The sequence below is a fragment of the Triticum aestivum genome, chromosome 7B (genome assembly GCF_018294505.1).
Source record: "Triticum aestivum cultivar Chinese Spring chromosome 7B, IWGSC CS RefSeq v2.1, whole genome shotgun sequence".
NCBI lineage: Eukaryota > Viridiplantae > Streptophyta > Magnoliopsida > Poales > Poaceae > Triticum > Triticum aestivum.
Window position 1 is genome coordinate 420,197,119 of NC_057813.1, and position 9,906 is coordinate 420,207,024.

The following is a 9,906-nucleotide window of genomic DNA, read 5'->3' on the forward strand; positions in this document are numbered from 1 at the left end:
GCAAAAGGCTGAATACGAGCGACGCGACAAGGAGAAGGCCCAAGAAGGTGCTAGAGGATCCGACAAGAAACGCCCCGGCCGAGGAGGACGCCGCGGCAAGGCCAAGCAGCGGCAAGGAGACAGACCTCCCCACGGCCGCGACAAGGATGAAGATGACAACAACGATGAAGATATGGATGATGACGACACCGGTGAGCAGGAGTTCCAGAAAGCCACAGAGGTCCTGTGCGTTGACGGCGGTGCTTCTCTGCATACTTCACACCGCCAGCTCAAGCAGTGGGTGCGGGAAGTCAATGCGGCAGAACCACCCGTCGAGTCACGCAGGCCTCTGAAATGGTCCAGCACGCCTATCATCTTTGATATTGAGGACCACCCTGATCGCATAACTGCGGTCGGGTGCTTGCCGATGTTGGTTTCACCAACTATCCACAACCTCAAGGTCACTAAGATGCTAGTTGACGGCGGGGCCGGCTTGAACCTGATCTCCTCCGCGGTACTCCAGAAACTCCAGATCCCTGACAGCGAGCTCGAAGAGACCGGCACATTCCAAGGAATCAATCCGGGAAGGAGCAAGCCGAAGGGAAAGATCTCGTTGCCGGTGACATTTGGCAGCGAGTTGAACTTCAGGACTGAGAGGGTCACTTTTGACGTTGCTGACTTTCCATTGCCTTACAATGGGATACTCGGCCGTCCAGCACTCGCCAAATTCATGGCAGCCTCTCACTATGCATACAACATGCTGAAGATGCCAGGCCCGATAAGTGTCATCTCTGTCCCTGGCGACAAGAAGGATGCTCTTATCTGCGCCGACAAGATCTACCGGGAAGCAGCAGCCGCAACAGATCGCAAGTCACTTGCCGTTGAAGCTCCCGGGGGAAGAAGAAGACCAAGTCCGGCAAGAGTTCTGATGCCCACTCCGGCAAGCGCACCTCTTCGGAGTGCTGCGCTACCGTCGAGGACGCACCATCGAGCTCCACCGGCAAGTGTAAGAAGACAATGGCAGCTCCACCAGAGACCAAGAAGGTGTCCGCCAAGGAGGACGGCACTGGTGGTACCTTCACCATCAGTGCCACTCTCGACCCTAAATAGGAAAGCGCGCTCGTTGCTTTCCTGCGGGCGAACGTCGACGTGTTTGCGTGGCAACCGTCTGACATCCCCGGTGTTCCCAGGAAAGTAATCGAGCACCATCTTGCCGTCTGTCCTCATGCGCGGCCCGTCAAGCAGAAAGTCAGGAAACAAGCAGTGGAGCGCCAAGAATTCATCGCAGAAGAAATCAAGAAATTGGAAGCAGCAGGCCTTCTCAGAGGAGTGCTCCATCCTACGTGGTTGGCCAATCCTGTAGTCGTGCGCAAGGCAAACGGGAAATGGAGGCTTTGTATCGACTTTACCGATGTCAATAAAGCTTGTCCCAAAGACCCATTTCCCTTGCCGCGCATTGACCAGATTGTTGACTCCACGGCCGGATGTGACTTGCTTTCATTTCTTGACGCATACTCAGGATACCATCAGATCTTCATGGCAGAAGAGGATGAGGAGAAGACCGCATTCATCACTCCATGTGGCACATACTGTTTGTAAGGATGCCTTCGGATTAAAGAATGCTGGTTCAACATTTGCAAGGGTAGTCCATGACGCTTTTGAGCCACAAATACACAGAAATGTGGAAGCCTACATGGATGACATAGTGGTCAAGAGCAAGGACAAGGCAACTCTGATTCAAGATATAGACGAAACCTTTGCAAATCTGCGCAAGATCAACCTCAAGCTTAACCCGAGAAGTGTGTGTTTGGGGTCCCCTTCGGCAAGCTTCTCGGGTTCTTCGTGTCTCAGCGGGGAATCAAAGCCAATCCCGACAAGATCAAGGCCATTGAGCAGATTGAAGCACCAAAGCGCGTCAAGGATGTATGAAGACTTGCCGGTTGCGTGGCTGCTCTCAGCAGGTTTATCTCTAGGTCTGCCGAGCGCGCCCTACCGTTTTTCAAAATATTGAAAAAGGCAGGTCCAATGAAATGGACTCCGGAAGCGGAGGCTGCGTTGCAGGACTTAAAGAGATACCTGTCCTCCACTCCAACATTTGTCGCACCTAAGCCACAAGAGAAGTTGCTGCTGTATATAGCGGCAACCAATCAAGTGGTTAGTGCTGCGTTAGTAGCGGAGAGGGAGGCGGATGATGAGCCAGCAACCACGGCAGATGCATCCAGCGACAAGCAGGGGGCTTCACCGACAAGCTCTGGTCCCGACAAAGATGGATCTGCACAGGCGTGTGAGGAGATACAGAAGAGAATGGTGCAGCGCCCAGTTTACTTTGTCAGTTCCCTTCTGCAGGGGCTAGGTCAAGGTACTCTGGTGTGCAGAAATTGCTTTTCGGCCTTCTCATGGCCTCGAGAAAGCTGCGCCATTACTTCCAAGCACATGAGATCACAGTTGTCACTCGTTTTCCGCTGAAGAGGATACTGCAGAATCCAGAAGCAACAGGCAGGATTGTCGAGTGGGCACTGGAACTGTCAAGCTTTGGCCTCAAGTTTGAGAGCACTTCAACTATCCAAAGCAGAGCATTGGCAGAATTCATAGCAGAGTGGACGCCAACACCAGATCAAGAAATTCCAGAAACGAGCATCCCCGTCAAGGAAGCAAGCAAAGAGTGGCTGATGTACTTTGATGGTGCCTTCTCGCTGCAAGGCGCCGGTGCGGGCGTGCTACTTGTTGCACCCACCAGAGAGCACCTCAAGTACGTAGTCTAGATGCACTTTCCCAGGGAGCAAGCAACAAACAATACCGCAGAGTATGAAGGTTTGCTTGCCGGTCTCAGGATCGCGGCAGACCTTGGGATCAAGAAGCTCATTGTCAGGGGTGACTCGCAGCTTGTCGTCCGACAGTGAACAAGAATTATCAGAGTCCATTGATGGAAGCTTACGTTGATGAAGTGAGAAAGCTAGAAGAGCACTTTGATGGCCTACAAATGGAGCATGTTCGAAGAGCTGATAATGACATTGTCGATGGCCTGTCGAAGTGCGCCACACTTAAGTTACCTGTGGAACCAGGGATTTTTGTGCTCAAATTGACTCAACCTTCTGTAACACCATCAACTGGACAGAGCAAGAAGAGGAAGTTGATTTCTGGTGACTATTTTCCGGCAGAGCTCCCCGAAGCCGCCGCCAAGAAGGTCCCCAAGATCAACACCAAGGGTGCTGAGGAGCAGTCAGCTCCGGCAAGCCCTAGGGTTTGTTCCATTGAAGCAGACACTCCCGACAAGTTTTGCTCCGGCAACCTTGCCGGGGAACGTCAAGCTCCGGCTGAGCCGCAGGTTCTTGCCGTAGAAGCGGATGTTCCCGCAGCAGCGAATGTGCCTTTAGTCCTTGTTGTCGAGCCACAAGCTCCAGCATGGGCACAACAGATTGTCCGTTTCCTTCAGACAGGAGAACTTCCCGAAGAGCAAGAAGAAGCGGAAAGAGTAGCCCGGCAGTCAAGTATGTACCAGTTTGTCGACAACACACTGTACAGAAGAAGACTCAACGGTGTGAAATTGAAGTGCATTCACCGGGAAGACGGACAAAAGCTGTTGGCAGAGATACATGGAGGCATATGTGGCCACCACATTGGCGCAAGAGCACTTGCCGGAAAAGCATTCTGACAAGGTTTCTTTTGGCCGATAGCCCTCCAGGATGCAACTGCACAAGTAACCAAGTGTGAAGCGTGCTAGTTCCATTTCAAGCAGATACACCAGCCAGCTCAAGCTCTCCAGACGATCCCTTTATCCTGGCCATTTTTGGTCTGGGGGCTCGACATCCTCGGCCCCTTTCCCCGAGATGTCGGGGGCTTTGAGTACTTGTATGTTGCAATCGACAAGTTCACAAAGTGGCCGGAAGTGGAAGCAGTGAGGAAGGTGACAGCACAGTCAGCAGTCAAATTCTTCAGGTCGATTGTTTGCCGCTTCGGGATCCCTAACAGGATCATCACCGACAACGGCACGCAATTCACGAGCCGCACCTTCATGCAGTACGTCCAAGATCTTGGTGCCAAGGTCTGCTTCGCTTCTGTTGCTAACCCGAGAAGCAACGGTCAAGCGGAGAGGGCAAATGCTGAAGTGCAGCGCGGGCTCAAGACCAGGACTTTCGACAGGCTGCGCAAGTGCGGAAAGAACTGGATTGAGGAGCTTCCGGTGGTTCTTTGGTCGATCAGGACGACGCCAAATCGAGCCACTTTCCAGACACCTTTCGCTCTAGTCTATGGAGCAGAGGCAGTTCTCCCCACGGAACTCGTACACGGGTCACCTCGAGTGCTCGCTTATGATGAGCTTGAGCAAGAGCAGCTACGACAAGATGACGCGCTGCTCCTTGAGGAGGACCGTCTTCAGGCCGCTGTACGAGCTGCTCGATACCAGCAAGCTTTGCGCCGCTACCATAGCCACAAAGTTAATGCCAGAAGTCTCGAGGAAGGCGACCTTGTTCTTCGGCGCGTTCAGTCCGCCAAGAATTCCAACAAGTTGACGCCGAAGTGGGAAGGCCCTTACCGGGTGAAATGAGTCACTAGGCCTGGCACTGTCCGCCTTGAGACTGAAGATGGCATTCCGGTGAGCAACTCCTGGAACATTGAGCATCTTCGTAAGTTTTACTCGTAGGGCGCGGTTGCCGGAACCTGTTCCGGCAACCACCTTTTGTACAAGTCTTGCCGATGTTGCATGTAATCCTTTGTACAAAGCCGGGCGCAGACCCCGTGCATAAGTAAAGCTCATGTGCTCCGCACATCTTGTCAATTTCATGCTTTCTATTTTTTGCATGTGTTATCTGACACTTTGTGCAGCGCCTACCCCCGGTAAGCAATAACGAGCCGTAAGGCTCCATACCTTTATTTTCTCTTCTTTCTTTTTCTCAAAGAAAGGAAGGTTCCCTCGTCCACAAGTTTGCCGGGGGGAAAGGAGAAGATAATGGTGTGGACCAGGCGTCGTTCAAGAAAGTTTCGCCTTACCGGGAAGCAAACGACAGAAAAGCTAAGTTGCCAAAGTTTGAGCAATCAGTTTTAAAATTTTTAAGTTATCTTCCTCGAACGACCGTGCTTTGTATGGAAAACCTGTGCGCGGAGGAACCAACTCGTAGCTAGTTGCGCCCTTACTTTGTTTCGAGTCCGCTCAACAACTTAAGTGAGCTGCGACTAGTTGCGACAAGGTTTCTTGTCGGTAGCGGCACCGCCAGCAGGCTGCCGACGTCCCGCACTCGGCGCTCGCGGCTAAGGTGCCTGCGCCGACAAGTTCCCTAAAAGCGTAGGGCAAAAACATACAAAGGAAGGAATCAAGTAAAGGAAATAACATAGCAGTCGCTACCCAAAATAGAGTTATATTACAAGATAGCTTGTCGCAGCTCTAACAGATTGTTCTCGTAACAGCGACAAGAAAAGGAGAAAATGGGCGGCCTAATCTACGCGATCACCCTCAACCCTCTTGATCCCGCTCACCTTGTCCACAATGGGTGCGACAAGGGTCTTGAGCGCTTCCAGATCAGCATCCGGCGGCAGGGTCTTGAGGACGTTGGTGAGGTTGAGGCCCGGGTTGCGGAAGGCCACCTTCACCAACACCTTTTTAAGAGCTCCCGCGCAGATCTTGCGCGACTCGTCGGCCAGCTGCTTTGGGATCTTCTCCCGGAGTCGCTGGAGGGCCGTCGCCACGCCTTTGAAGAACAAAGTGAGCTTGGCGCTGGGTTGGAGGTTCTCATCGGAGGGATACCCGAGATCCTCCATCCCCATCTGCGCCAGCTCCCTGTCGATGGCTGCGGCAATATCCACGAGACCCTCCGTCCAGTGCTCCGGATTCTCCCTAAAAGTGTTCTGGGTGACAGCAGCCCTCGCCAGCAGCGCCTCTTCGGCCTTGATCTTCTCCTTCAAGGCCACCTCCTGCTCCCTGGCGCCGTCCAGCGTCTTGGTCAAAGTAGTCAGCTTCAGCTCAAGATCTGCGTTGGAGTCCTTGGCGGCGCTAAGGTCCTTGCCCCTCTCGGCGAGACAACCCTGCAGCTCGCCAAGGGTGTAGGCGTCCTTCTCGCGCTCATGCTTGAGCGTGGCAAGCTCTTCACCGCTCGCCTTGAGATCGGCCTCCAGCTGCGCCACCTTCGTCTCCAGCTCCTTCTTGGCGGCCTCGGCAGCTGCGGCAGTATCCTCTGCTTGCTTGAAAGCCCCACCAAATGTTTGCTCGCGCGCGGCAAGCTCCTCCTCGTGGCTGTCAAGATTGACCTTCCGCTGCGCCAACTCGCCCTCCTGCGCAGACAGCTTCTCGACGGCAAGCCGCTGTTGCTCTTCAACTTCAGCCTTCTCGAGGAGGAAGGCTTTCCGCTCCTAGGCAAGTTGCTCCCGCTCCTCTGCTAGGGACCGGAGAGCTTCCTGGTTAAGACTCCGGAGCTCCTCCACGCGCTTCTCGATGGCCACTCCCACCTTCGCGGCATGCGCTTCTCGAGATTCCAGCTTGGCCTGTCGAGCGCGGTAGAGCGACAACAGCTTCCGCAGCAGCCGCTCCTCCTCAGCCTCGCCGCTGCTGCTGCTCGGCGCGTCAACCAGCGTCAGCCCAGCGGAGGCGAGCACCTCTCCATCAAAGGTTTCTCCTTCGATCGGCGCCCTGGAGCTTGACGCCCAGGGGAGCTTGATGAAGACGCCATCGCCAGCCTTCAAATAGGCGCCGGGCTGGGGCTCTTCGGAGCCTGACGCTGCGGCAGCGGCGGCGGGATCGACGGACGGCGTAGCCCCTGACGCTCCTGCGGCCTCAGGGCCGTCAGTGCGATCGCCAGATCCCTCGCCGGCTTTTGTGGCGGCAGCTTTGGCAGCCTCCTCGCCGGTAGGATCATCAGCGTCGGCTGTTTCTTCGGTAGCAGCGACGTCGTCGGTGTTGCCGCGCGCGTTCTCCTCGCCGGCAACCTCCGTCTCCATCGGCTCCGCGGCAGATGGATCTGACGGCCGGAAAAGGGAGAAAAGTCAAGCAAATATCCAAAAAGAAAATCAGAAGAAGAAGAACCCAAGGGAAGTTTTCAGGCAAGAGGATTACCTGTACTGGGTTCTACAGTCATGGTCTCCGCCTCCGGGGGGTCGCTGGTGCTGTCCCTTGCCGGAGAACTCTCCCTTGCCGGAGACTTCTCCCTTACCAAAAAATTCTCCCTTGCCGGAGAACGCTCCCTTGCCGGGGAACCCTCCCTTGGCGGTGTAGTCGAAGCAGATGGGATGTCGGGGGCGGCTTCCGGGTGCTCCTGGTGAGGCTGCTCTGCTCCTACACAAACCAATAGTCGGATGTCAGCAAAGAAAGAGCACCCATGCGCGCCTGACAGCGGGAAGTAAACCATATACTTACGCTGGGGGCTGCTTGAAGGAATAGTTGCCGGGTCCGGCAAGGTGGTCTCGGGCACACCCCCTGCCATCGCGGTGGGTTCGTCCTCGATGATGATCACCGGGACCTTGGCTCTCTTTGCCGCTCTCTGGGCCAGAGTCCTGAAAAGGAATGAGTTCAAAGTAAAGCAAATCGGATACAAGACAAAACAGCAAGAATTGAAGAACTACAAGTACAGCAAAGAATCTTACTCTTCTTCTTCCTCGTCGGAGCTGAGCGCGGAGAGGTCGAAGTCTGGCTCACCTCCGGCGCGGCGAGGCGGAGGAGTAGGTTCTCTTAGCCGCTTGGCGGGGGTAGTGGCGGTGGTCTGAGACGACCCAGCTCCGGCCGCCGCCGCGGCGTGAGAAGCAGCAGGAGCAGAAGCGATGGTCCGGGAGGTCCCCGCTCCAGTTGCCGCAGCGGCGTGAGGTGCTTCCGCGGCAACAATGCTTGCCACGGTGGAGCGTGTCGCGCGGCGTGGCGGTTGCTGACTCGTCTGCCACCCCGCTACGTCTCCGGCCTTGCGGAGACGCCTTCTTGGTGGAGCTGGGGGCTCTGCTTGCGGCGAGCTGCCTGAAGATGAGGAGGAAGAGGAGTTGGTCTTCGATGACCCGCTCGCGCCCTCGGCGGGATTGCTCGACTCGACTTCAGGCCCGGCAAGCTCTCCCTCGCCGGCAAGCCCCTCTCGCTCGGCAAGGCTTGCCGCCTCTGCTGCCTCTGCCTCCTCCACGGTGAATCCAAACTCGCCCGCGGCAGCGGCCGCCGCCGCCTCTTCCAGCCTAGTGGCGATGCGCTGCATCTCCGCATCGGTGGTGTCGCGAGTAAGGATTTTCTGTTCGTCGGAGCGGACCGGCACTTCTACCAAGCCGTCAAAGAACTGCTGCACGACGTCGTCTGCTGGCTCTTGCCAAGTTGGGACAATTCCATGCGAATCGCACAGCGGCATCATTGCACGGGTGCGATTGAGCGAGGAGTTGTTGCACAGCGGAACAACACCGTTCGGCAACCTGAACATTTCGAGATGTTGAGGGTCGTGCTTGAACAGTTCCAGGAGCATCACTTCCAGTTCCAAGACAGTGAAGTTGAAGTTGAGGCCCGGGCGCAGCCTCATGATATCCGCCGCGTTCTGGAACTCCCAGGAGGGTCTCCTCCTCTCCTGCAGGGGGCGATGCGGCGGCGAAGAAAATCTGCGCCAACGGCGCCTACAGTGAGCCCGGCAAGCCTGAGGCGTAGGATCCGGGTGACGGCAATCTTCAGCCTATCGTCTTCCGGGGCCACGTTGCTCCAATCGTTGCCGCGCGCTACTGGGCTTGGCGCTGGGCGGTAAATGACTGCGGGTTCTCCTCGACAATCCAGCACCAGTCGGCTCTTCATTCCTCCCACTTGCTACGGAGCTCTCCCTCCAGATAAGCTTCCTTCTTGCCAGCTCTCGAGATCCAGGCGATTCCGCCGGATAGAGGCTCCCCTCTCTCAACTGGGGGCATAAAGAAGTGGCGGAAAAGAGCTACATTTGGATAGACTCCGACAAAGTTTTCGCAGAGATGTGCGAAAACTGCCATGGTCAGAACGACATTGGGGGTGAAGTCAAGGAGGCAGAACCCGTAGGTGTTCATAATGTCGCAGAAAAATTCAGAGAAAGGCGGGCAGAGCCCGCAGTAGAAGAACAACGCGAAGAAGGGATATCCATTCGGAGCCCGTTCCGAAGCGGCGGCTGAGATTACCTTCGTGCGCGGATGCGCTCGCGTCTCCGTCGACTAGAAGAGGTAGTAATACTCCCTCAGCTCCTTCGCGGTGAGCTTGGGGGGGGGGGGGAGGTTGCCCGCTCCTTTCGCAGCGCCGCGAGCCGCTGTGCCTCGGCCGACTTCACGACCTTCCCGGCTTTCGGAGCCATGGCGGAGGTGGTGAGAGAGATCGACGGCGTTGGTGGTGCCGGTGGCGATGGGGGGGGGGCGGAGCGCTACTCTCTTTCAGCTTTGGGAAGAAGGGGGGAGCGGCGGAGGTTTTTGAGATTGGAATAGCAACCGGCGAGATGGGCGAACTGCCCCTGTTTCCCCTGCTTATAAAGAGGAAGGGGGCGGACGTTCCGTCTTTCCGAATAAAGAAACCACCCACGATCTCTCCCACGATGCCGCATTCGACGCGTGCCGTTCGGGGAGGGCACGGTGGATACGAAGTGAGATACGGCGTAACCTAGGCCGCGCGTGCCCGTGCCCTATTTTGGGCCTGGCCCAGCAGCGCTCGGCACTGTGTGTGGCCCAGGCCCGGGGGCTCCTATCGGTGTACTAGAGTAGGGGTACCCTAGTATCCCGAACTTGTGCACGGGCAGTCGCAGCACCCCGCGGCAAGGCTTGCCGGGTGACCGCCAAGGTCCTCCGTGGTTCCTTTTGGAGCCATTCAAGAACAAAGTATTCAAGCCAAGGAGACAAGGCCCCGACAAGAGGAGCTTGCCGGGAAGGCCAACCAAGGCATCTCAAGGAACTTGCCGCGACGCGCCACGCGTCCCGGCGAGGCCCGGTGAGCGACAAGCTTCCGGACACGACAAGATAACGACCGCGGCAAGGCGCTTGCCGTGG